The 27,271-nt window shown below is 46.6% G+C and overlaps 1 long non-coding RNA gene across 1 annotated transcript; it reads right to left on the reverse strand.

The window, feature by feature from the left end:
• Positions 1-4,544: 4,544 nt before the first annotated feature.
• On the reverse strand, positions 4,545-7,656 carry LOC147975063 (uncharacterized). Its single transcript, XR_015600490.1, has 2 exons — positions 7,168-7,656; positions 4,545-4,833 (listed from the first exon to the last, which is right to left on the reverse strand). It is a non-coding gene; the product is annotated as an uncharacterized LOC147975063 (long non-coding RNA).
• Between the last annotated feature and the right edge of the window lie 19,615 nt (positions 7,657-27,271).

Here is a 27,271-nt window from a genome sequence, read left to right on the forward strand (position 1 = left end):
TAGAGTAGTTAAACACTTTATAAAAGTTTATTTTCTCCACCATAATTACTTATGCATTATTGGGCACAACCCGAACAATTTGGTTTTAAAATTTGAAAACTTTTATTGTTTGCCTTTAATTAAATTTGGTTTTGTTTCGTTTTTGAACTATCCAGAGTTTATCAACAGTAACCAAGGTGACGTGGCATCATTAGCGGGGGATCACTGTAGGTTAATTATCCGGGCGTTACAATTCTCCTACACTACAATAAATCTCGTCCCGAGATTTAAAAGGTAGTGAAAGGGGGAAAGGTTTGGTAACGAATCTAGCGGGTCTTCTCATCCTGGCTTGCTCTTCTCGAAGAGGCCGGTCCAATACATTGATGTATTCATTTCTCTTCTTCAGGTCATCATGATGAAGTCGGTGTCCTTTCTTCCGGAACTCCATCGTACTTACGAAAGAATAAAGGGTGGGCATACAGGGAGAACAGACCTCTGCAAGGTCGACTATCTGGTCGATAACATCGAGGAAGGTGGCGAAAGTAACTCTCGAATTGAAACTTATGAAAATATCAAGAGCAAAGTAAGGTGGTATCATGGGAAGTCTCGAGCGGGCACGCAATTGTTCGATGCCTGAAACAAAGTGTGAAAGGGGTCCAGAGCAACGAGAATAAGTATTGCGTCTGATACTGGAATGGATCACTAGGAAGTTGGCTTGCGAATTACATACGAAGCCAAACACGAGAAATAACTTTAGCAACAGGGGTGTACAGGAGAGCCAGGTTTAGATCCTGTGGAACTATGGGTTATGGGCCCACCATGTGGGTTAAAGGTAGAAAGGGCGCTGTCATCTTGCACGATCATGTAAGCAAGGAATGTTAGGGGATAGCCTATAAGTTATGTCGGCAACAAGATCGGTACCAAGGGCGAGGGACGAAGAGAACCATTTTCCTGCTCGCTGAACGAGGCGGACCAAATAGGCAAAGTTCTCGTCCATCGGTGGTCACTGGAATGTCATCAAGAATAGTAACAGAGTCTTGCTGACAAAATTGTACAACGAGGCGTTTACATAAGAAGTGAATTATTACGGCTTAGTTTATATAGATCACAAGAAAGATCAAACAAACCAATGGAAAGGAAAAGGTGATCATCAGGTTAAACAGAACAATGGAAAGGAAAATGTGTTAAAACACATATTTCAGGGGTATATCCTTCACAAGGACAAGCAGAGCATGATATCCCTGGCATGATAAAAAGTAGGAAACCATTCAGGTAAGGGGAGAGGAATTTCATAACATTACCCATACAACGGTGTTTGGATAATCGATAGAGAAATTTTAGCATGGTGCTTTAAATGTTCTTATCGAAGATCGGAGTACCACAGACATGCTTCGAGATAGCATTGACAAGGTCTTCAAGCAAAGGTCAGACCTTGGATACACAAAGGATCCATCAGGAAAAACTTATTAAACAAGTCATTCAATTTCCTCATGGAAGAATGGTTAACCTTGTTAAAAGGGAAACTAACACTAGGTCCTCCGGCCAGGTGTGGTAGGCATGACGTCACCTTACCGAGTCATAAAAGATCAGTGTTATAACTCTTGGAAAAATGTTTCAACCATCATATCTGATCGAGATTCAATTCTGGTTGATGTCAGGATACCTCAGACTCAGGCTGCCTGAGAAAGAAGGGGTGCAACACAATTTGATGAGATGGCGTTGCAAGATTCTCGAGAAATGAACTATGGAAGCAAGTTCCGAATCATGAGTTCATCATTAAACCAAGGAGAGGATGATGAGGTGACTGAGGGACTCAGCGACAGTTCATTAGGATTTCCAAAAGATGGATTCGCACAATTAAGTGAACAAGGTGATATAATTGGACACACCGAAGTATATAATGAGGTATGTTTGATGAGAACATCCACGATTAAATATTGAACAAAAATGCACCTGGAAATATGGACCAAGTAGGACGATCAAAGTTACAATGGTGATTCGATAACGAAACTATCGACCATTCACGTCGAAACAATAGGGTTGCTAGAGATATTAAATTCTCACAACAGAGTTCACTCAACACGGGGGAGGGGGGCAAGAAAGAATGGTGATGGCGAGAAGCATCACTGCATCAAGAATTTTCAAGAGGTGGAGCAATCATTGCAACATCCTTGACAGAAAGGATAGTAATAATTCAAGGTAGAACATAATACAAACTGGATAGCAAGTTGCATCCATAACATGAACAAGTTTGTGATGAAAGGAAGGTAAATATGTTGTCGATGGTAACTCAAATTACCAAGGGACGAGGATGGTACTTATCATCATGAATTTGATCGATATACTGGAAGGAGTCAAAATGTTGATGATGATCATGTCAAATTTTGTCGAGAGGCTGCATGAAGATGTAATAGATCGGCGATGGCATCAAGTCAAGGGAATGATGAAGCAAATGGCTATTGGAAACATGGGTACGACACAAACTCGAAATCAAGCTTGCTGTTCAAGACGAAATGATATGACGAGAAAGATCGACGTAAGCTTAGCTCATCGTCGAAAGTTGTGCTCCGGGATTAAGGACCGGGTAGTATAGTTAAAATCGGCACGAGAATGATACAACCGAGCAATCCGGGGATGACTTGAAGGATTATTAAACTCATAAGCAACAAAAATTACATAGAGTTAATGAATCGGATTACGGACTCGATTCACTATCGGTGTCCCTGAGTGTCTAACAACTCAGAACCCGGGGAAAATTGGAATCGGTGAGAAAGAATACTTGAAGAAGAACTCATAAGAAGTAATATGGTTCTATGATTTTATCGAGATACCACGGGGTAATACCCAACAATAGATCAATAGAGGTTGGACTGGGGTATTGCTTTGCAGAAGACAAGTGCTTAAACTTGTCCGTGAAATGGGATCAAAGAAGAATAATCATGGCCAAAGCCACGATTGAAAAGGACCAAAACAAAAATACAAGATGATTTTAAAACAAGGGAACAATTATTATTACAAGAAGCTTTCATGATAAGATATACATCGTGTCCATGGGCATGAACGCAAAGTTCAAGGTCGACTCCCACTTCTTCAATGTATAACCTTCCATTCACCTCTCACTTTTCGAAAATTACATTAGTTGCCGAAGGTTTTACCTGGTGCAATACTAGATAATTATGACTCGTGAAATCTTTCGGGTTCACACAGAGTAAGGAAGGCATAGGTTTAACCCATCGGGGCATCTTATGAACACATACCACCAACTTTAGGATCAATTAACACATGCTCGAAGCAGAGCATGGTTGACAAAGGCATATGATATAACTTGCCAAAGGCAGAAGACACAATTTACCACAGGCATTATGTATCAGGGGAGAAACTCTCAAGGTTATTGGATATGAAGGACACTGTCGGATAATAACCAAGCAATTGGTCTCGCGGACCACAAGGAATCTGATGTGAGTATCGGTACTCAATTACAAGGAAAAAGAATGCAAAGGCATCAGATTATAAAAACAACTGACTAATTCAAAGCTCAAATACAAATGAATTATGATTTCCAAATCAAGGGATCAAAAGCAACCACTCTGATTAAGAATGGATAAGTTGAATAGACTTAGGGGTACATTCGACGACAATTTAATTGGTTGAGAACCAGCTCATGTTCAAAATGACGTCTGAGCTGGAAGGATAATTTTCAGGGAATAACTGATGATTGTGTGCATTCACACACATGTTGAATCAACAGGATCAGAATGTCGATCACAAAGTATTTTAATGAATATTGCTAGACATATGGAGGTAACCATTATGCAAGCAGGTAAGGAAGATCAAGAGCAATAGGCTACTGAGGATTTCGGAAGAGCGCATGGCATTTCGAAGAATTTTGCGAAACACCTGAACAACTAGGGATGAACGAATCCCCGATAAGTGTGAGGAATTATTCATACATGTATTCATGAGGAAAAGGGGCTTCAAGGTAGCAGACACAAAGGATTCTCGGAATATCCGAAGTATTTCAGGGTATCTTGTAACAAGATCAAATTGGAAATGAAGTTATGGATGACAAGTGTATGTAGCTTTCCATGGTGATTTATCGGTGGTATGGAATTGCAACGGCGAAGGGCACAAGGGTATCGGGGAAACATCAAAGAATATCTTCAAAATTTTCTGGTGCAGCAGGCGATCATCTGGACTGAAGGGGTTCTTCGGGAGAAGTATTCTTGAGAACCTAAATTTGGATTTTTAGAAAAATCATTTAACCTGAATAGAGGGGAGATCAGAGTCCCAGAGCATAGACGAGGAGTAAAAGATCCTAATACCACCCAAATGGCGACGTGAGCCCGTAAGACACACAACCATGTTAGTTAAAAAGTTTTGTAATGTATAGACTTGACTTCGGCCAAGGAGTGTAGAAGGGGGATTCCTACAGGCAGTCGGCTCTGATACCAACTTGTGACGCCCCCGATTCAATCGTACACTAATCATACACGCAAACGTGTACGATCAAGATCAGGGACTCACGGGAAGATATCACAACACAACTCTACAAATAAAATAAGTCATACAAGCATCATATTACAAGCCAGGGGCCTTGAGGGCTCGAATACAAGAGCTCGATCATAGACGAGTCAGCGGAAGCAACAATATCTGAGTACAGACATAAGTTAAACAAGTTTGCCTTAAGAAGGCTAGCACAAACGGGGATACAGATTGAAAGAGGCGCATGCCTCCTTCCTAGGATCCTCCTAAACTACTCCTGGTCGTCGCTAGCGGGCTGCACGTAGTAGTAGGCACCTCCAGTGTAGTAGGAGTCGTCGTCAACGGTGGCGTCTGGCTCCTGAACTCCATCGTCTAGTCGCAGCAATCGGGTATAGGAAGGGGGAAAAAGGGGGAACAAAGCAACCGTGAGTACTCATCCAAAGTACTCGCAATCAAGGAGCTACACTACATATGTATGCATTGGTATCAAATGGAATAAGGGTATCATATGTCGACTGAACTGCAGAATGCCGGAATAAGAGGGGGATAGCTAGTCCTTTCAAAGACTATGCTTCTGGTAACCTCCGTCTTGTAGCAGAAGAAGAGAGTAGATGGTAAGTTCACCGAGTAACATCGCATAGCATAATCCTAACCGATGATCCTCCCCTCGTCGCCCTGTGAGAGAGCGATCACCGGTTGTATCTGGCACTTGGAAGGGTGTGTTTTATTAAGTATCCGGTTCTAGTTGTCATAAGGTCAAGGTACAACTCCAAGTCGTCCTATTACCAAAGATCACGGCTATTCGAATAGATTAACTTCCCTACAGGGGTGCAACACATTTCCCAACACGCTCGATCCCCTTTGTCTGGACACACTTTTCTGGGTCATGCCCGGCCTCGGAAGATCAACAGGTCGCAGCCCTACCTAGGCACAACAGAGAGGTCAGCACACCGGTCAAAATCCTATGCGCAGGGGTCTGGGCCCATCGCCCATTGCACACCTGCATGTTGCGTGGGCGGCCGGAGAGCAGACCTAGCAACCTCCATTACAAAGGAAGTTGTGTTACGCGGTCCAACCCGACGCGCGCCGCTCAGTCGCTGACGTCACGAAGGCTTCGGCTGATACCACGACGTCGAGTGCCCATAACTGTCCCCGCATAGATGGTTAGTGCGTATAGGCCAGTGGACAGACTCAGATCAAATACCAAGATCTCGTTAAACGTGTTATCTTGAAATAACCGCGAACGCCGACTAGGGCCAGGCCCACCTCTCTCCTAGGTGGTCTCAACCTGCCCTGTCGCTTCGCCACAAAGATCCACACAGAGGGCCGTTGGGACAAAGGTCCTTTCAACCCCCAATCCATGAATCACTCGCGGGTGCTCCACGAGCCGACCCGACTTTAGTCACCACATGTATCATGTATAAAGTATATAGTATATACCAATGATCACCCCCCGAGTGATCACGACCCAATAGTATAGCATCGCAGATGGACAAGAATGTAGGGCCACTGATGATAAACTAGCATCCTATACTAAGCATTAGGATTGCAGGTAAAGGTAACAACAGCAGTAGCAAGGACAGCCTATGCATGAGGATAGGATTAACGGAAAGCAGTAACATGCTACACTACTCTAACGCAAGCAATATAGAGGAGAGTAGGCGATATCTGGTGATCAAGGGGGGCTTGCCTGGTTGCTCTGGCAAGAGAGAGGGGTCGTCAACACCGTAGTCGTACTGGGTAGCAGTGGCGTGGGTCTCGGTGTCTAGCGAGAGAAGAGGGGGAAGAAACAATAAATATAATGCAAACAATTGCATGACGATGCATGCCATGACAAAGTGTGATGTTAGGTGTTCCCTAACGCGGTACGAGGTGGTACCGGTGAAGGGGGAAAACATCCGGGAAATTATCCCCGGTGTTTCGCGTTTTTGGACAGATGAACCAGAGGGGGAAAGTTGCGTGTTTGCTATGCTAGGAATGCGTGGCGGACGAACGGGCTGCGTATCCGGATTCGTCTCGTCGTTCTGAGCAACTTTCATGTAGAAGGTATTTTCATCTGAGCTACGGTTTATTTTATATGACTTTCTAAAGTTTTAAATCATTTTTAGAATTTATTTAATTAATTTAAACTAACATTATCTAGAATAGTGTTTACTGACGTCAGCATGACGTCAGCAGTCAACAGGGGATTGACTGGGTCAAACTGACGTGTGGGTCCCGTGGGACCCACCTGTCATACCCTGTTAGGTTAATTAGGGTTTAGTTAATTGATTAGGTTAATCTAATCAGGATTAATTAGTTTAATTAATTATTAATTTTATTTATTTATTATTATTATTTTTTAATCCTTTTTTAAATGTTCTGGGCATGGGGCCCACTTGTCATAGGCCCAAGGCCTAACGGGTTCGGGCGCGGTTGCGGGCGTGGGCGCCCAAGCCTAGTCAGGCGCGACCCAGGCTTGGCCAACGACGCGGTCGCCGGCCAGGGGAGGCGGCAGAGGCCAGTGGGCGACGTGGAGAGGCCGCAGCGGCATGCAGAGCAAAGGCGGGGCAAGGCCTAACGAGGGGGCATGCACGAGCGCTGGCCGGCGAAGGCGGCCACGGGCTGGAGCAGAGCGAGGCGCGCGGGACATGGACGACGCTGGGCGCGGCACGGGGCGCGCGACGCGCGTGAGGAGCGGGGCAAAGGAGAAGGAGGGGGCCTCACGAGGGGTTGCAGGGCACGGGGCAGTGGGGGTCGAGGAGGAAGTGGGAGACGACGGTGATGTGGTGACGAGGTGCAGCGGCGCGGCGGCGTGCGTTGACGGCGTCGGCGAAGGAAGGGGTCGAGGAGGAGCTCCGGTGGACGCGACGGGAACCGTCGATGTCGCCGACTTGGGGCCGCTCCAGTCGGTCTCGGCCACGTGGAGGTCGTGGACGACGTCAAGGAAGCTGTAGGGCAGCACGAGCAGCTCGGGAAGGCCGTTGGCCATGGCCACGGCGAGGTGATGGCTGCACTCGGCCAAAGGAGGAGCAAGAGGGGCGCGACGAGCTGCTGGGGAGAACGAAGGGAGGAGAGATGACCGGGCGACGGGGAAGGGCAGTGAGGTGGTCAGAGTCGCCGGCGCGGCATCGGACAGGAGGGAGCTCCTCTCCCGTGTGTGTGTTGTGTGGTGGCGGCGGGGTGGAAGGACAAGGGAACGGGGTGGGGATCGGGGAGAAGTGGGGAGGGGGTCGCTAGGGTTCAGTCGTAGTGGGTGGTTAAGGGAGTGGGCTGGGCCGGTTAGGGCCAGATGGGCTGGCCGGTTGGGTCGTCGGGCCCAGTTGGCTAGGGGGGTCCTCCTCTTTTGTTCTGGTTTTTTACTTTTTATTTATTTCCTGTTTATTAGTTTTCTATTTTATTTTCTATATACTTTTGTATTATAAAATATATAAGTAGTACCTAAATTAGTGTTTCAAAATACCCCAATGCCACAAAAAGGTTGGTGACAAAATAAAATAGTTTAGTATTTTATTAATTGTAAAAGGCATTTAATTAGTTGTTTTTGCTACTGTCTTATTTACTTTTAGAGTAGTTAAACACTTTATAAAAGTTTATTTTCTCCACCATAATTACTTATGCATTATTGGGCACAACCCGAACAATTTGGTTTTAAAATTTGAAAACTTTTATTGTTTGCCTTTAATTAAATTTGGTTTTGTTTCATTTTTGAACTATCCAGAGTTTATCAACAGTAACCGAGGTGACGTGGCATCATTAGCGGGGGATCACTGTAGGTTAATTATCCGGGTGTCACAGTGTGTTGTGGTGGCGTGCGCTTGTACTGGGTTGTGTATGATCATTGATTTATATATAAAGCGGGGCGAAAGCCTTTTTCGGCAAAGTTATCAGAAATGTGATGTTGCTCATCACGGCGATACTGTTCAGTGAGTCCCGGACAAGCTCTCCTTCCTCCGGTACTTATTCACTAGTGCATGTGCTTTAAATCATGCGGTCATTTTGATGACCAATCCAAGACTCATTTCAAGGTCCGTGGATGAGATGCTATCCAGTGAATGTAAGATTTCTGCCTATGAGAGTACTGGTACTGAGGGAGGCAGATGCTAGACCTCTCAGCGGGGACCAAAGTTTTATGAGGATGACCCTTTTGCACCAGTTGAAATCCTCTAATGTAGATTGTTAGTATCATTCTCCAGCATCTACATGTAGTGCACTGCTTTAGAATTGTTTTGCATATGTTATCTAAACATTGTGTAGTTCTCAGATTATACTAGAATGATTAGCTTGAATAGGTGAAGTAACTAGTGGTACAATATATGTGACCATCTGGCAGCATGATTTTTATTGGTTGCTGGTTGCATATTGCCTGTCATCATGATTGATCATGAGTCACGGCCATCTAGCAGTGCGTTTTACTCTCCTGGTGTTTGAAATTTGAAGCTCTATGTGCACCTATGGAAACTAGGTTTATTGATTTAGCATGAATTTTGGGGATGTTATATCTTTCAAGTTTCAACTGCATGACCACCAAACATAGTCGACCAACTGTGAGGCTTGAAATCCAGAATATTACGGGTCACATGTTTCTCAGTTTTAAGTTTGCGCATATCTACTATACATTTCATTGATTGATTGCTTTGCTTCTTGTATGTTCATATTTTTTGCAGATATACTATTTTTTTCATAGAGTTCAAGCACCCTGTTATATCTAGTTATGCATCTTGTGGCTGCTCTGCCAGGTTGCTTTATGTTTTTATTTTGAGGAAAAGTCATGGTTCATGTTCTATCTACTGATATAAGATCCCACACCATTGTTTATTTAAGACTTCCACAAGTTAACTTCTAGTGAGGCTGTTAGCATACTATGGCATTTCAGTCCACTACAATAGCTGAATAATTTACCTTACTAAGCGAACCCACTAAGTCATCATATATACTTTTACATAATGTGGTTCTGAAAATTGGGTAGTTCTCATATTCTAATAGAATGATTAGCTTGAATTGTTGTGGTAACTAGTAGTGTTGTACAACATGACCATATGGCAGCATGTTTTATTGCTTGCTAGTTACGTAATGCCTGTCATCATGATTTGTCATGACCATTTAGCAGTGTATTTCAGTCCGTGATTTTTCCGAGTTGTTCGATTGAGTAACGTAGTTAAGTTCACCATAGGAGACAAGACCAACAGGGCTAATTGATTGCACTCTCCCTCTCCCTCCCGCGCTGCCCCCGTGCGGCGGCGGGGAGGGAACCCTAGGCGGCCGCCGCCAAGCTCCCCACCCTCCCTCCTCCTCTCCCGCCGCCGCCGAAGGGTCTGGCCGGGCAAAGCTCGTCCGGGCCGGCGGGTGCGGGGCCCTCTTGATCCCCCGTAGGTAGAGGTGCGGCACGGGCGCCGCGATGCGACGTCGTGCGGGCGCGCTGGAGGGAGCTGGCGTGGTGGCGGCGGGGACGGTGGAGGATCGTGCGGGGTGAGCTTTGGCGGCGTGGATCTGGCGCGTGAGGGGCTTATGCGATGAGGGTTGTGGGCGGCGCGGCCTGGCGCTTCCTGGGCGTCGGACGACGGCTATTGGCAGCAAGGTAGCCAGCGGCTCTTCTCACGGGCAGGTGGAGGCAGGTCAGTGGGTGGATGGTGGACACCTTGGCCTCAGGCAGCGGTGGCGGGACGATGCGTGGAGAGCCGAGGGGGTGCGGGGCTGGCACCGTGGATGCGGCTGCTCGGCGGCCGGACTGCCGGCTGCCTTGGCGGCCTCTCATCTGGATCTGGGATGCCCAGATTTGATGGGGCGGCATCCGCCCCCCGGATGCATTGGCTAGTAGTTGGCCGGCAACACGGACAGGCCTCCGGTGCGAGAGTTTGACGCAGTCCTCCTGCCCGGGGCTCATCGCTCCTCGCGCGGCGTCTGGCGTTCGGTCAGCCTGGAGTCGATGCACGACTCTGGGCCACCTTTGTTCCGGTCAAGATGGGAGCTCGTGGTTCGATTTGGGGGTGTCTTCTCGTTATGGCGTTGATGAAGGACCGTGGCGGTCGTGGTCAGGACAACGTTGTGCCAGCAGTCGGATCTGTGCCGTAGGCCATGGTTTTGGCGTCCTCTGAGTTGATGGCTCGATGGTGACTGTCGGTAGCCACAGGGCCATGTCCCCCCTCCCCCCGGTCCACCTGGATAGGAGGGGACTTCAGGCGTGGGTGCCCCTATGGTGGTGGCACTAACCCTGGCCTGGGGGCTGATGCAGACTTCTATAACCACGGTTTGTGCACAGTGAAGCGGACAGTCGGCTTTGTCTTGTGGCATGGATGCCGAGGCGGTGGCCCTGGAAGGCGTCCGGATGGTTGGCTCTCCGGCGGGCACCATGGCGGCGGTGGTGGCATTGTCTCTTGGTCGTGTGGGCGGCGAGAGGCCTGGTGCAAGGTAGCTCGGGCGCGCTCTCGGTCTCCGTGGGGGCGTCTCAATCCGGATCTGGGGACTTGAGCTTGTCATGCTTCTTCTAAAGACCTCGTGGTGACACGTGAGAACTACCTGGCGAAAGCTCTGCACTCTGTGGCGCCGATGATGGTGACAAGAAGAGAGATTTCAAGAGAAAACCATCATTTAACACTAATTTTATACATAGATTTGAATCCACCGAAACAATTTCAAGAGGTTTTCAACACTTACAAAAGATTGGAGGCAAGAAAAGAAATTTTATTTGAAGACTAATGCTTTTTAGTCCTTATGATAGGTCAAGTCTAGTTGAGAGACAACTCCAAATGTTTTCCCTTCAAATTAATCTAGAAACTAATTTTATGCAATTCGGAGTATTACCTTCACAATTTTCATTGATCCACTCTATGTATGATGGAAAGCTCCAGATTTCAGAGGTATGTTAACGGTAGAGAAGAGTCTGTTTTGGCAGAGCACGAGTACCATCGGTGAGAAGGAATTGCAGAACCGTGAAGCGACAGCTGTCAAGCCATTTCATGCTCATTGGGGATCTAGTATTCCGCTACAATTTCAAGTTGGCGCAGTCTGCAAAAAAATTGTTGCCACTAGATTCCAAGGCGCCTAGGCGGTTATGAATCTGATATTATGTTGAGGTTGAACAAGGGGCCATGACAGTAAAACATGCAATATCTTGCCCACTGCATTTCGTCAACCCATGCCTCACTGTGTAGGTAATCTTCATCTTAAAATAGAAATCTACAGGGATCATGATGCGGAGCATCCTACGGTGATCTCCATGTACACGTTCATAGCCCCTCAAGCCCCAAGTGGACTTACCGGACTTAAGGTGAACCCGCTCCTCTTTGAGATTTACATGAATATCCATTGGACTTGGGTGCTACCTCACCATGGAACGTTGTGCATCATTAGGTACAAGGGCAACCACCACCAAGCAGCTAGGAAGCTTCCCGGAGGCCAAGGAGAAGGACCCCAAGACCCAAGAGCTGACCGGAGGTGTCAAGATGAAGAAAACAAAGTGTGCATAAATTGCACTACCGGACAGTCCGGTCCCCACAGCGGACAGTCTGGTCGCACAGAGATTGCACTACCGGACAGTCCGGTCCCCACAGCAGACAGTCCGGTGGCACCCGAAAATGGATCTGTACTCACCGGGCTGTCCGGTCCTTAGCACCGGACTGTCTAGTAGGCCCAGTTTCGCTACGAATTGGGCTAAAAAGCCCGTCTTACCACCGAGGCCCATACCCTTTCACCCCTAGACTATATATTCCATGCTCCTCTCAGTTTTTAGGGTTAGCAAAGTATTAGATAGACAAAGAGAGAGCTTTGCTCATCTTCCTCCTCTTAGAGATCTAGACCTCCTTTTGGAGAAGCTCCTCTTGGAGATCAAGCCCTCCTCTTGGAGAAGATCCTCTTGTGGGTATCAAGGCCTCCTCTTGGAGAAGGATCCCCATCATAGGATCATCAAGACCTCATCTCCTTTGGATTTGGGATGAACTTTACCTTGTATCTTTCCCTTTGTTGTTCTTGTACCTTTGTGGATCTTATGTGATTGTGAGTCTAGTGGATGTGTGATTGGACTTGTTCTTGAGTGTTTTCCTCTTGTTCTTCATGTTCTTCGTGGATTCCCCTCCAATTCGTGAAAGATCTACGCTTAGGGTATCCACCTACAACATCTTGGTATCATGAGCCACGTTGATCACGAATTTGGAGTCTCCCCCACCGTTTTCTAGCCTTGTTTTGCTTGATTTCGTCCTAAAATCCGAAAATCCCCACCAAAAATAGCCCCAATTTTTTTGTGATTTGTTGGTTTGATGATGTTTTGTTGATTTTGATCCATGGATTCGTTGTGTTTCGAATGGATCTAGCTTCCCCACAAGTTTCCCCACCTTCCATCCACGAAATCTCCTCAATTTTGACCCCAAAATCATCCATTTCCGCCCAAAAATTCCAATTTCGTGCCTTCCCAACCCGCACCAGACTGTCCGGACCCCCGTACCGGACTGTCCGCTCGCATCAGGAGCAAATCGCTCATAGACCAGACTGTCCGCTCCCCAATACCGGACTGTCCACTCGAATCAGTAGGTTTTCGGATGAAGACCGGACTGTCCGCTACCCAGGACCGGACTGTCCGCTAGTTCAAAAACTGCTTTGGCTGATTTCTTGTTTTGGCCATATCTTCCACATCCGGAGTCCGATTTTGATGTTCTTTAGCTTATTGAGTAGCTATTGACATTCCCCATCCATCTAGATGTGTTCCAACATCATTTGACTCCACCAAAATTTTGACATTTTGACATCTTTGCCTAGGCCCTCCACCATATCTTCCGCAAAACCACCATAGCTTTCCTCAACCTAACCCATTTTGATCCATATAGCATTTGTGGTTGCTTGAGTGGTGACTTGAGTCTCCTATGGTCTTTCAGCTACTTAGGAATGATTGCATATTCATCAACCACTACCACCACTTCCTCATTGTCAACTCCGGAACCATCATCTCATTCCGCTATCACCATTTGACATTTTCCGGTGGAGATTTTGAGTTTGCGGTTTTTCCGTTTCCAAGGGTGTTTCGGCTAACTAGGAACGGTTCAACATAGAAAACACCGCCGCTCAACTTCAACAAGGATTTGACATCGTCCACCTTCACCATTTTGACACCCTAACCGTAAGCAAGAATGATAACCTCTATATCATCTTGGTATCATGGTATCCCATCATTGTATATTCTTTCTTGCCATTGCTTTGTTAACCCCTAGCCATTTTGCGTCACTTGCCTATCGAGACTATCCATTTGAGTATGGCTGGTAGCTTTACATGTGCATATTAGTGATCCGCACCTTCCATTGCATACATACCATATCATCTTGGTATCCTCATCTTGGTATCATCATATCATCTCTTGTGTCACAAGATTGTTCCCACATATACACAATTGCTATCTTGGTTTGTGCATTTTGCATAGTGGCCATACAAAAAAAGTGAATAAGCTTTTAAGCAAAGAGAAAACAAATAGCTTGTAAGCAATAGCCATAGCATCGCCACATTGCATATCATACTACCATATTGACCATCTTGGATCATCATGTGCGAAACACCGGGAACCATACATAATAGCATACTTGGGATAAAAAGTTTATCCATTTTGCATCTTATAGGTTGTGCACAAGTGTCGTATCCGCCTATTGAGCAATCGTGCTAGCGTCTCTCTTGAGTTGTGCAACACGAGCGTTTTCCGTGGATTTCACATTTGTGCTCATTCCTTGGTTGCATGACCCCATTTATCTATCCGTGTGTGTGTGTGTGTGTTCCCGTGTGCCATTCTTTGCTATTGGTCTGATTTTTAACTTGGGAATTTGTGAATCTCTTTCAACATTATTGACTCTTGCTAACATTTTGCATCAAATTTTTGTGCCACTATCCTCACCGAGCTACTCCATAAGCTTTACTTGATAGGTGTGAGTGAACAAGTCCGGTACCAATTCCACTATTCTTTCATTTCACATTGAGTGAAATGGGATACATCCTCAACTCTGGGAAAAGGTAGCTTGGTATTGTTTATCTCATTTCCTACTCACCTTTGCTTGAGTCTTGTGATGTATAGGAAAAGTACACCTCCTTCGGTCTACAACAACAACGACGAGTTCGATGCCACGAAAAACTTCATTGACGCCAAGATGCAAGCTCAAATGGAGGAGATCAAAACCCTCATCAAGTCCTACAAGAGGTCTTCCTCATCTTCGAGAAGACACTCAAGTTCACATGCTTCCGAGATACCATCTCCGGCAAGGTCACATCGGCATCGACACCATCAACAACAAGTATGTGAAGGTCAAGAGCTCAACACCAACAATCGCTCAACGACTTCACCATCAACCTTGACATCTTCGATTACGGACATATGACATCTTAGCCAACAAGCACCTCAAGACTACGCTCAAGAGAAGCTTCCCAAGCTCAAGTCCGCGACTTCCATGAGCTACTACGACCTCAACATCGACCATGCGATTCCTTTCTATGGGACTCAAGAACCCGAGGAGTATGTCGGGTGGGAGCGCCTAATGGATGACTACCTCAAGCTACATCAAGTACCTCCCGACGATCAAGTGAAGTGCACCTCAAGAAACTTCCATGACTATGCTGATAACCCACAAGTATAGGGGATCGCAACAGTTTTTGAGGGTAGAGTATTCAACCCAAATTTATTGATTCGACACAAGGGGAGCCAAAGAATATTCTCAAGTATTAGCAGCTAAGTTGTCAACTCAACCACACCCGGAAACTTAATATCTGCAGCAAAGTGTTTAGTAGCAAAGTAATATGATAATAGTGGTAACGGTAGCAAAAGTAATATTTTTGGTTTTATAGTGATTGTAACAGTAGCAACAGAAAAGTAAATAAGCGAAGAACAATGTATGAAAAGCTCGTAGGCATTGGATCGGTGATGGAGAATTATGTCAGATACGATTCCTCATGCAATGGTTATAACATAGGGTGACACAGAACTAGCTCCAGTTCATCAATGTAATGTAGGCATGTATTCCGAATATAGTCATACATGCTTATGGAAAAGAACTTGCATGACATCTTTTGTCCTACCCTCCCGTGGCAGCGGGGTCCTATTGAAACTAAGGGATATTAAGGCCTCCTTTTAATAGAGTACTGGACCAAAGCATTAACACATAGTGAATACATGAACTCCTCAAACTACGGTCATCACCGGTAAGTATCTCGATTATTGTCACTTCAGGGTTAACGGATCATAACACATAATAGGTGACTATAGACTTGCAAGATAGGATCAAGAACTCTCATATATTCATGAAAACATAATAGGTTCAGATCTGAAATCATGGCACTCGGGCCCTAGTGACAAGCATTAAGCATAGCAAAGTCATAGCAACATCAATCTCAGAACATAGTGGATACTAGGCATCAAAACCTAACAAAACTAACTCGATTACATGATAAATCTCATCCAACCCATCACCGTCCAGCAAGCCTATGATGGAATTACTCACGCACGGCGGTGAGCATCATGAAATTGGTGTTGGAGGAAGGTTGATGATGACGATGGCGACGGATTCCCCTCTCCGGAGCCCCGAACGGACTCCAGATCAGCCCTCCCGAGAGAGTTTACGGCTTGGCGGTGGCTCCATGTCGTAAAATGCGATGAATCCTTCTCTCTGATTTTTTCTCCCCGAAAGTGAATATATGGAGTCAAGGTGGACGTCGGTGGAGCATCAAGGGGCCCACGAGGCAGGGGGCACGCCCAGGGGGTAGGCGCGCCCCCACCCTCATGAACAGGGTGTGGGCCCCCTGACATGGATTCTTCTTCCAGTATTTTTTATATATTCCAAAAATAATCTCCGTTGATTTTCAGGTCATTCTGAGAACTTTTATTTCTGCACAAAAATAACACCATGGCAATTCTGCTGAAAACAGCGCCAGTCCGGGTTAGTTTCTTTCAAATCATGCAAGTTAGAGTCCAAAACAAGGGCAAAATTGTTTGGAAAAGTAGATATGACGGAGACGTATCAACTCCCCCAAGCTTAAACCTTTGCTTGTCCTCAAGCAATTCAGTTGATAAACTGAAAGTGATAAAGAAAAACTTTTACAAACTCTGTTTGCTCTTGTTATTGTAAATATGTAAAGCCAGCATTCAGGTTTTCAGCAAAGATTATGAACTAACCATATTCACAATAACACTTAGGTCTCATGTTTACTCATATCAATGGCATAATCAACTAGCGAGCAATAATACTAAATCTCGGATGACAACACTTTCTCAAAACAATCATAATATGATATAACAAGATGGTATCTCGCTAGCCCTTTCTGACACCGCAAAACATAAATTCAGAGCACCTTTAAAGATCAAGGACTGACTAGACATTGTAATTCATGGTAAAAGAGATCCATTCAAGTCATACTCAATGTAAACTAATAGTAATGGATGCAAATGACAGCGGTGCTCTCCAACTGGTTCCTTTTAATAAGAGGATGATGATTCAACATAAAAGTAAATGGATAGGCCCTTCGCAGAGGGAAGCAGGGATTTGTAGAGGTGCCAGCGCTCGATTTTGAAATAGAGCTGAATAATATTTTGAGCGATATACTTTCGTTGTCAACATAACAACCGAGAGATCTCGATATCTTCCATGCTACACACATTATAGGCGGTTCCCAAGCAGAATGGTAAAGTTTATACTCCCCCACCATGAACAAGCATCAATCCATGGCTTGCCCAAAATAACGGGTGCCTCCAACTAACAACAATCCTGGGGGAGTTTTGTTTGCAATTATTTTGATTTGATTTGAGCATGGGACTGGGCATCCCGGTGACTAGCCATTTTATTGTGAATGAGGAGCAGAGTCCACTCCTCTTGAGAATAACCCGCCTAGCCTGGAAGATACAGACAACCCTAGTTGATACATGAGCTATTCGAGGATACAAAACATAATGTTTATTTGAAGGTTTAGAGTTTGGCACATACAAATTTACTTGGAACGTTAGGTAGATACCGTATATAGGAAGGTATGGTGGACTCATATGGAATAACTTTTGGGGTTTATGGAGTTGGATGCACAAGTAGTATCCTTGCTTAGTACAAGTGAAGGATAGAAAAAGACTGGGAAGTGACCAGCTAGAGAGCGAAAACAGTCATGAGCATGAATTAAAATTAATCAACACCAAGTGCAAGCATGATTAGGATATAATGCACCATGAACATAAATATCGTAGAGGCTATGTTGATTTTGTTTCAACTACATGCGTGAACATGTGCCAAGTCAAGCCACTTGAATCGTTCAAAGGAGGATACCACCCTATCATACCACATCATAACCATTTTAATAGCATGTCGGCACGCAAGGTAAACCATTATAAACTCCTAGCTAATTAAGCATGGCATAAGCAACTACAATCTCTAATTGTCATTGCAAACATGTTTCTTTCATAATAGGCTGAATCATGAACGATGAACTAATCATACACTACTAGGAAAAGGCCTACTAGTGGCGCACCAGTTTTGCCTACTAATGGTGCACTACTGGTGCGCCACTAGTACCACGCCACTAGTATTTTTTACTAATGGCGCACCACGCCGTGCGCCATTAGTATAGACCACCATGCGCCATTAGTATGCCTCCCAGGGGGCCATATTTACCCACGTGCTTTGGCATACTAATGGCGCACTGTGGGGTGATGCGCCATTAGTATCCTTTGGCATACTAATGGCGCACTGTGTAGTGATGCGCCATTAGTATCCTTTGGCATACTAATGGCGCACTTTGAGGTGATGCGCCACTAGTATGAATATTAGGTTTTTTTACTTTTCTGATTTTTGCACAGGTTACAAAATATATTATTGGACAGAATATAGACAGCAGCACACAACAACAGCAGATTCATCGAATACAATAGAAGATTAGTCTCCGAATACAATTCATCATATTAGTATCCGAATTCAAAAGACCGAACAAAGATAAAACATTACAAGTCTCGAGACCGCGAGTAGCGAGTTTGTCTTTACATTACAAGTCGATATCGATCATCTAAACTACCATCACATAGAAGAGAGCTGCGGTCATCACGATGAGCATCATCGCGATGAAACTGGTCTTCATCCGGTTCCTCCAATGCTCCCTCCTCTCTCCCGCTAGATAGCGGGCGTATCTAGATTCCGCCTCCGCCCTAGTGGTGTACCCTTTGTAACTGTTACCGCTGAAACGGTGAACCTGTCTCCGACACTCCTCCCAGTCGTCGTAGACTCCGGGAACCTTACCCTTGTACACGACATACGATGACATCTCTATGCACAAGCCAAACAACAGACAATACATAAGCAATATATAAGTATGCAACAAAAGGATCGGAAGAGAAAGGCAAGACATTAATAGCACGATTCATGGTCCTACTAATAAATAGCATCGATTACATCTAAGTTGAACGACTGTCCAAACCAAAGAGACATACAATTCATTAAAGTTTAATTACAACATGAGCCAATCAATGTTTCAAAACTACACATAGCATCACTACTTTCGACTCGACTCATGGGACCGGAGCATGGATGAAGCCGCCGTCTGTCGTGATGGCCATGAAATCGCGGGCGTTGTCAGCCTGCATTTGTAGCATTGTGTCTATCTCACTGTTGGACGGTTGATATCCGAGGTAGAACTGCCCCGAGGTATGAAGGACATCTTGATGGATGATTTTCGCTAACTCCGACTGGATGCGAAAGAATTCTTGTCTGATGTCCGCGTCCTGGATTGCCGACAAGCTCGCGACCCAATCTTTGAGATTATCTGGTAGCAGAAGGTGATGATGGTCCCGTACGATCGCCCGCATGTGATGGAGGGCGTAGTAGGCATCCTTCTGACCGTTAGGCGGCTGCTTGACGCAGCAGAACTTAGTATTATGGGCGAACACATGCCTGCCCTACCTATGAACTGGCCTGGTGAAGGTCCCTCCAGATTTGGCGTAGCCGGGGAGAACATCATCAAGAACTTTCTTGATATTTGTGTAGTCTATCTTGGAGTCACGATTCGAGTCGAAATACGTGGCCATGGAATATTTCGGGCTTAAGAGGATGAGTGTGCAATGTGTGTCACTGCACAGAACACGGAATGTTAGAAAAAAAGAAAGAACGATCGAAATCTAAGAAATCATTTGTTTCGGGGCGGTTAAGGGATGACTTACTCGGGAAAGTAAGACACGAGGAAGTTATCCTTATCTGGGTTTGCCAGAATGATGCCTTCGAGGTGTGAACTCGCGACTTGGCGGTCCCCAGCGCTGCCCAAGAGCTTGGCACGCATGTAGAAGGGGTCGACTATCACGATGTCCGGGGTCTTGTCTCTAATGATCCGCATCTCCATACTGAGCGAAATCAGACGAACGAAGGTGTAGTGCAGCGGATGAAGGTTAAACATAGCAAAGATGTCATCAAACCGCAGGACGATCGTACCCCGATGGCGCCATCCACAAAGCCCTTGCCCTCTGGCACCTTGGCCATGAAAACCGGGTATGCCACATCATTCTCTCTGAGACGCCGCTTCTCCAAAGAAAGAACACTGTCATGCAGACTCCGCATAGCACCGGTTGCAGCATTGAGCATATTTATCGGTAGCATCGCCCTCCCGCCACATGCACCCTCCTCGAGATACCCTTAGGTGAAGGTGGCCCGTCCTGAGCATGGATCGTACTCGGTGCCGACTGGCTCGCACCGGCACCATTTTTAGCCTTTCGTTTCCGTCCCTTATTCTTGATCTGCTGTAATGGGACCGAGTTCTGCTCACAGACCGCCTTCTTGAGCGTGTTGGGGATGATAATATTTCGCACCTCAGCTATCTGAGGCTCGGTGAAGGCGGAAGCTGGAGGCATCTCCTGAGAACTGAATGCCAGACGACGCCTGTTGCAATTGGGTTTCTCCGCCGTACCAGCTAGATCGCGATCGTCTTGGTTGGGTTCTTGAGAAGGAGGCCCGCAGAACTTGTCACCATACCCATGTTCGGCAAAGTACTTATCGACGTTGGTAAATGTACCATCGTCGTTGTCGTCGTCGTCCGGATCCTGTGCCATATGCATGTCCGGATCCTGTGCCATAGGTATGTCCGGCATGTCCGGTAGCGTTGCGGCGTTCTTGCCATGGCTTGGCGCTAAGGATGGCAATGGGTCGGGTTTGGATCGGGTTGAACAATATCAAATCCATATCCATATCCATGAAGACACTCTTTGCCCGCCCATGAAAAAATCCATGGGTGAAAAATTATGTCCATGTCCAAATCCGATGGATATCCATATCCACAGGATATCCATTGGGTCCTCTCGAGACATATAAATAAGACTTAACACATATTAACATAAACTCTTCCATTCTTCACCTCGTGGCAGGCTAGGCTTCACTTATAGTAAATCAACATCCAGTAACAACCTAAGATCATTTAGTATTTTTCTAACAGATGAGAATTATGAGTCATTTAAGAAGGAGATAAAAATAAGGGAAGAAGTGTTGGAGTATGTTACAGAGGAGATTGATTTTCAACTTTAAAAGTTATGATGGGGATTGTGTAATTTCTTATGCATGTTTTAGATAAAAAAAGTGTAAAATTGCCGTGGCACATGTGAACGTGGGGCAGGGATGACAGATTTTTTCCCATTAAGTCATACTATCGGGTCGGGTTTGGATATATCCATGGGTACAACATTATATCCATGCCCTACCCATGAACAATCGGATCAGGTTTGGACGCCGCCCATGGACACAAAAGCATATCCAAACCCTATCCATTCGGGTCGGATATCCATGGATATCCATGTCCATGGATAAAATTGCCATCCTTACTTGGCGCCGGCACGACTGGCGGTCTTGTTTGTGGGGTGGTGTCCCCCGCCCCCAAACGAATCTGGCTCTTCGGCCAAAGCAGGGGCCAGCTTACGGAGGCGCTGAGGGTCATCTCATCTTCTTCGTCGGCCCCAGCGGGTCGAATCAGAGGTAACAGCTCGTCGCAGCCTGGCAGCACCCAAACCACTTCAACCCTATACACTGTGGGTGGCATCGGATTACCGTGGAACACGGGGTTGCCCGGTTGAACGATTCTGCCCTTGGCGACATTGACCAACTCGCCGCCCACGAAGTGCAGGAGAGTGCAAGGAACGTCGGCGGCGCCCTACGAAAACATGTAGGGCATCAGGGATGCCCAGTCAAAGGCAAGGAGATGAAGTCATCGGCCGAGAGGCTTAGTTACCGTGATGCCATCGAGCTCGGATAATGTCGAGGCACCGCCAACGGCGGGCGTGCAACTGACGGAGGGGCCGCTTGCTGGCGAGGTGCCGGCCGGCGTACACCTAGGTGCATTAAGCTCCAATGCCTGTGCCGGTGTCGGAGACACGAATACCGCCTCCGCCGGAGACACCAATGGCGCCGCCTGCGCGTTGTGTGAGTTGCTGGCCGTGAAGCTGGGAACCGGGGGAGGCCCCTGTTGGCCGCCCACAATCCACGCCGTCAGCCGATGAATCAACGTAGGCACCATGGCGTTGAGTGCCGTTCCCAGTTGTTGTTGCTCTTGCTCTTGGACAATCTCCAGAATCTGCGCCACTTGTGCCTTGAGTGCTTCAACCTCGCGCGACTGGCTTTCCGAGCTGGTCTTTCTCTCCTTTCGCCCACCAATGGTATAGTATGACGACCATTTTGTGGACAAGCCTTTGCCAGCCACACGACCAGCTGACGTCGGCTTACTGAGCTTATCCTTGTTTTTCATTACGTTCAATGCCCTATTTAAAGGGGTGTCGAAAGGGGAGCTCTGAGACGACCCCACGCTACTGCTTTCATTGTCCTGCGGAAGGAACGTGGACCATTTAGAAATATTGGGGATTAATTGGAATGCAACCATATGGAGCTAATTACGCGGGGGATGTATTCCTTACCAGAACAAGCTCAAGTGCCCTGGTCTTCGGATCCGTGGTAAGCTCCTTTGTTACCGGGTCCTCCTTGTACCGGGCCCTGAGAAAGTTCCTGGTCTGCTTGTCACGGTATTTCTCGAAGCGGGGCGGTAGGCCTTGCTCGGCACGCTCCGCGTCCTCCTTGTCCCATATAGGCTCCGCCACTCTGTAACCACTGGGACCGAGTTGGTGGACCCCTAAGTTCAACTTCCGCATTTCTTTCCCCCACTGACTTGATTCGTAGGTTGCACTGCTCTCGCACTTGATCTTGAACTCCTTGTAGTCATCTTCGCTCATCAAAGGATATTTCACCTTGATCTTCTCATAACTATCACCTTTTTCAATCATTGCCTTCACCGTGCTTTTCCAAGTAGACAGGGCCGTGATCATCCTCGTGAGGGCGGCACCGTTCACTTTATTCCCTGAGAGGCGTGTGTTTGCAAACTCAGCGGGGAACTTGTATCATTCATGCAGCTTCGTGAAGAGGAGGCTGCGCAAATTCCCTCGGTCCTTATGCCTTAGGTTCTCGGTGTTGATCGAGACGGTGCTCCGGAGAATTCACCCGAGCTGAACCGAGTACCCCTTGACTACGTGTTTGGGCGCCATCGGAGGCCCGTCAGAGTTCACTTTAGTAAATTCCTCCCTGACGGTGCCGAGCACGCTCGGGCGCCGGTCCTTCCGTTGCCTCTTCGGTTGGCTGCCATCTGTGCATGCGCCGCCATCATTAGTGGTGGCATCCGCGGCGCCATCATCAGTGGTGTCATCCCCGACACCCCTAGGGGTTGGGTAGTCAGGATCGGTGTCTTCCACGGCGTCCTCATAGCGGTGAGGTTCTTCCTCCAACTCCTGGGACAGCTCCCAGAATTGCTTGCCGCCCGAACCGCCGACCTCATCGTTGTGGGCCATGTTTCGCTCTAAATAGGAAAAAAGTTTGGTCAAAAAGTTGGTTATTGTCAAGGAACAAGATCATGGTCTCATCATTTAGGGTCTTTCGACACCGAGGCATCCTAAAAGCTAAGCTTTTATCATTTAGGGTTTGTCGACGCCGAGGCACCCTAAAAGCCTAAGCATACACCATTTAGGTTCTCATCAACACCGAGGCACCCTATAGAAGCCAAGTTAAGTTTTCATCATTTAGGGTTTATCGATGCCGAGGCACCCTAGGTTGGGCCTAATCACTTGGCACTAATCACTTGGCTCTATTGCCACCTATGTTGGGTTTATCATCTAGGGTTTATCGATGCTAAGGAGAATTCTAAGTTGGGCCTAATCACTTGGCTCTATTGCCACCTATGGTTTAATGCAGCAAGAATAGCGGGGCAGTTGATCCTACTTAACTAAGTACTAAGATACCCCGGCCCATGCATTAGTCGCAAGTACCCCATATGTCCTATTTTTAGCAAAGTCATGCTAAAATTCACTGAAAATTTCAGCATGACCTTTGCTGAAAATAGGACATATGGAGTACCCGAATTTGCCGGAACGGAAGTTAATCGACATTCCGGCAAACTCAAGGGTCTCTTGGGGTACCAGAAAATTCATCAGGACACAATGGTCAGAGACAAAACCCAGCAACTTTACAAGTCTTTCACAAATTTTTTTGCAAGTTCTGATATGTAATAAAGATGAGCCTCAAAGATGAGCCTCCAATGCTGATTTGTTTGCCTCAAGACAAGATGAACCTCCAATGCAACAAGTAATAAAATGTTTGCAAGTTCTGATATGTTTGCAAGATGAACCTCCAATGCAACATTCTTAGACATTAGGACACTACAATGATCTACAACCTTATGTAAAGTGCCAACTCCACAGATTTCTTTTTCACAGCTTTTATATTATTTCTAGAAGAAACACAAGAGGGTTAAACACCAGAATCTTGAGTCTAATTAAACCCTAAAATAAACATTTCTCTTTCCCCTCCCCCCTCCTATCCTTCTGTCTCTCTTTCCCAGCTCCAACCCCAAACACAAATTAAGTTAGCCATGGTTTAAACACCAGCTCATTCATTCTCACCTCTGGTCCATGTGCTCTTCTCCTCCTCCTGCCTTTATCCTCTCCCTCAGCCCAGGAACACCCGCACATTCACAGCAAAAAGCAACAGCTTGTTCAGACACTTCTTTTTTACTGTGTTATTCCAGCTGTAGCCTGTAGTAGGCTTCAGCGGTAATTTAAAGCGGCGCATACAACTGTGCACAGGTAAACTACTAGTACTGCCACCACTGGCTCGCGAAATGGCAACAAAAAGGACTCAAAAGGAGTTCTTCACTTTCCCTCTTTTGGGGTACGGTACTCCAGCTATTTAAAGCTTCATTCACATCAATCATGTGAGGTTTAGCCATTGGGGAAGCCAAAGTGAGCTCTTGACACCCAACCTTGGTTCCCTCTACTTCTAGAACTTCCATGGCTTAAGCTATGGACACGCTGTGTTCTTGCGAGGTGTGTTGTGGCATCAGCTTTTCTCCATCAGCCCGGTGCAGATAGCAGCAGCGGGAAAGAAAAGAGGGCACGAGCCGCAGGTCAGAGAAGGACATGCGATGAGATGAGACACACATTCTAACATGGAAAGATAACAATCTTGCAAATGAGAAAAGCAACGAACCCAGCCCGGTAGCAAACCAGAAAGGGATTAAGGAGAGACAGAAATTTTTTGGCGTGTGGTTAACTCCTCAAAGAAATGGACACACGGACTCGAGCCTTGTGCTAGGAAAAAAAAACTTTGCTTCAAAAGCAAATAAGAGCAGGAGTGCAAGCATCTAATGCTTGCTGCTCTTCTTCTTGCCACTTGCAGCACTGCAACTTTCCTCCTGATCCTCCTAATGCACCATCACAAAATTAGGTTCGGGTTAACCCAATGGTTCCAGATTATTTAATGTGTGTGGCCCAATTGATCTAGGGTTTACTCAATGGAGACTAGTACTAGTATAGAAGTAAACAAAATCACGAGAGCTTGCACCTGAATCTACCAACACCCAACCATGGCTAACTTAATGAGCTCCAATTCCCATTATTATACACTACTAGCTAAGGAGAGGAGGAAGAAAGGAGAAGAGAGGCAGAGGGAGGAGGGTTACCTAACCACGATGAGGTGGTGGCCAGAGCGGAGACGACGGAGGGCGGAGATGGCGAGCTTGGGGGAGGCGGGGATAGACGTCGGGGAGGTCGCGGGCCTCCTCTCCTGGTGGACGTGGGGCGGCTCTGAGGCTCCAAGTCTTTGGCGGCTCCGAGGTTCCAAATCTCCAGCGGGTTTCTAGGGTTTCAAGGGAGGCAGTGCTCGGGGGGAGGGGGAGGCGGGGCTCGAGGGGGAGGAAGGGGAGAGGGAGGCGGCGGGGGCGCGTGGGCGGCTGCGGCGCAGTGGGTCGGGGCAGCGGCGGCGGCGGCGCGATGGAGGGAGGGACGAGGGAGGGAGCGGCGCGGTGGAGGGAGAGGGATGAAGTGTCTGGCGAGAGGGAGGGACGTGGGAGGGACGAAGTGTATGGATGGGGGAAGATTACTAATGGCGCACCCCCTGGCGGTGCGCCATTAGAATGTTTTTTCATAGCAATGGCGCACCAGCAGGACCGTGCGCCATAAGTATTCTTTTTTAGATAGCAATGGCGCACCAGCGGGACCGTGCGCCATAAGTATTCTTTTTTTAGATAGCAATGGCGCACCAGCCAGCCGTGCGCCATAAGATTTTTTTATTATTATTTTGTTGCATCTAATAATTTTTTAGAAAATGAATATGAATATGAAACAGTAATAAATATTTACAAAAACAGTAATAATTTTTTAAAAAATATCATCAGATTTGTTATTTGAAAATATTTATGAATATAAAAAAATATCATCAAATTTGTTTTTTGAAAATATAATCAAATTTGTTTTTTGAAAATATAATCAAATTTGTTTTTTTGGATTTTTAGTTGCATTCATTTGTGACGGTGGAGCGGGGGAGGGTGCGGGGGTCGTCGGCGGTGGTGGAGCGGGGGAGGGTGCGAGGGGGTGCTCAGCGGTGAGGGGGATCTGGCGAGGGGGGATAGCGATCGAGATGGAGGGGGATCGAGATCGAGTGTCCTCATGAATATTCAATATTTTTTCATGAATTCAAAAAGTGCCCATGAAATTTAAAAATATTCATGATAGTTCAAAAAGTGCCCATGAAATACAATTGAGAAATGAAGACTACAATTTAAATACAATCGATCTTAGCTAGCTAGCTATCCGTTCACAATCTTCTTGCCCTTCTTTTTCGCAAATGGAGTTCTTCTGTGGAACGGACGTCCTTTAGGCAGGGTGGTCCTGCTTCTTCTTGTGGTGTATGCTGCTACTTCATCGTCGTCGTCATGTTCGATCTTTTGGTCGCCGTACTTGCCGAAGTCTTGCTTATTGGCTACTCCATCCATTCCGATGATCTTCCTTTTGCCTCTCCTCACGACAACACGACTGGGCTTTGACGGGTCGGTAATGAAGAAGCATTGGTCCACTTGGGAAGCCAGTACCCATGGCTCATTTTTCGCGGTGACGTTTGGGCCCGCGGTCTTGGATTTGGCTTCGGGTATAACCATGGTGGTGAAATACCTGTCTTCTTTTAGGACGCTCTTGGCCCATCTGACACGGAACATCGGGACCTTCTCTCCAGCGTAGCTCAACTCCCAGATCTCCTTGATCCTTCCGTAGTATCTGTCCTTGTCGTTACCGGTGTAGGATTCCATCATTACCCCAGAGTTCTGATAACCATCGCTCTTCATGTCCTTGTCCTCGGTGTAGAATGTGTAGCCGTTGATATCGTACGCCTCATAGGTCATCAGGTTGTGCTCGGCACCCTGTGACAAGGCGAATATGAGTTGTTCTTCCGCGGAATAATCCTCATGTAAAGGGTACGACAGAAGCTTCTGCTTCAACCAAGGCGTGAAACATGAGTTGTGCTCTTTGATTATATCTCCGTCCGTCCTCTGTTGGCGTCGGTCATTG

The sequence above is a fragment of the Triticum urartu genome, chromosome 4A, assembly GCF_056163025.1.
Source record: "Triticum urartu cultivar PI428250 chromosome 4A, HENAU_Tu73, whole genome shotgun sequence".
NCBI classification, from domain to species: domain Eukaryota; kingdom Viridiplantae; phylum Streptophyta; class Magnoliopsida; order Poales; family Poaceae; genus Triticum; species Triticum urartu.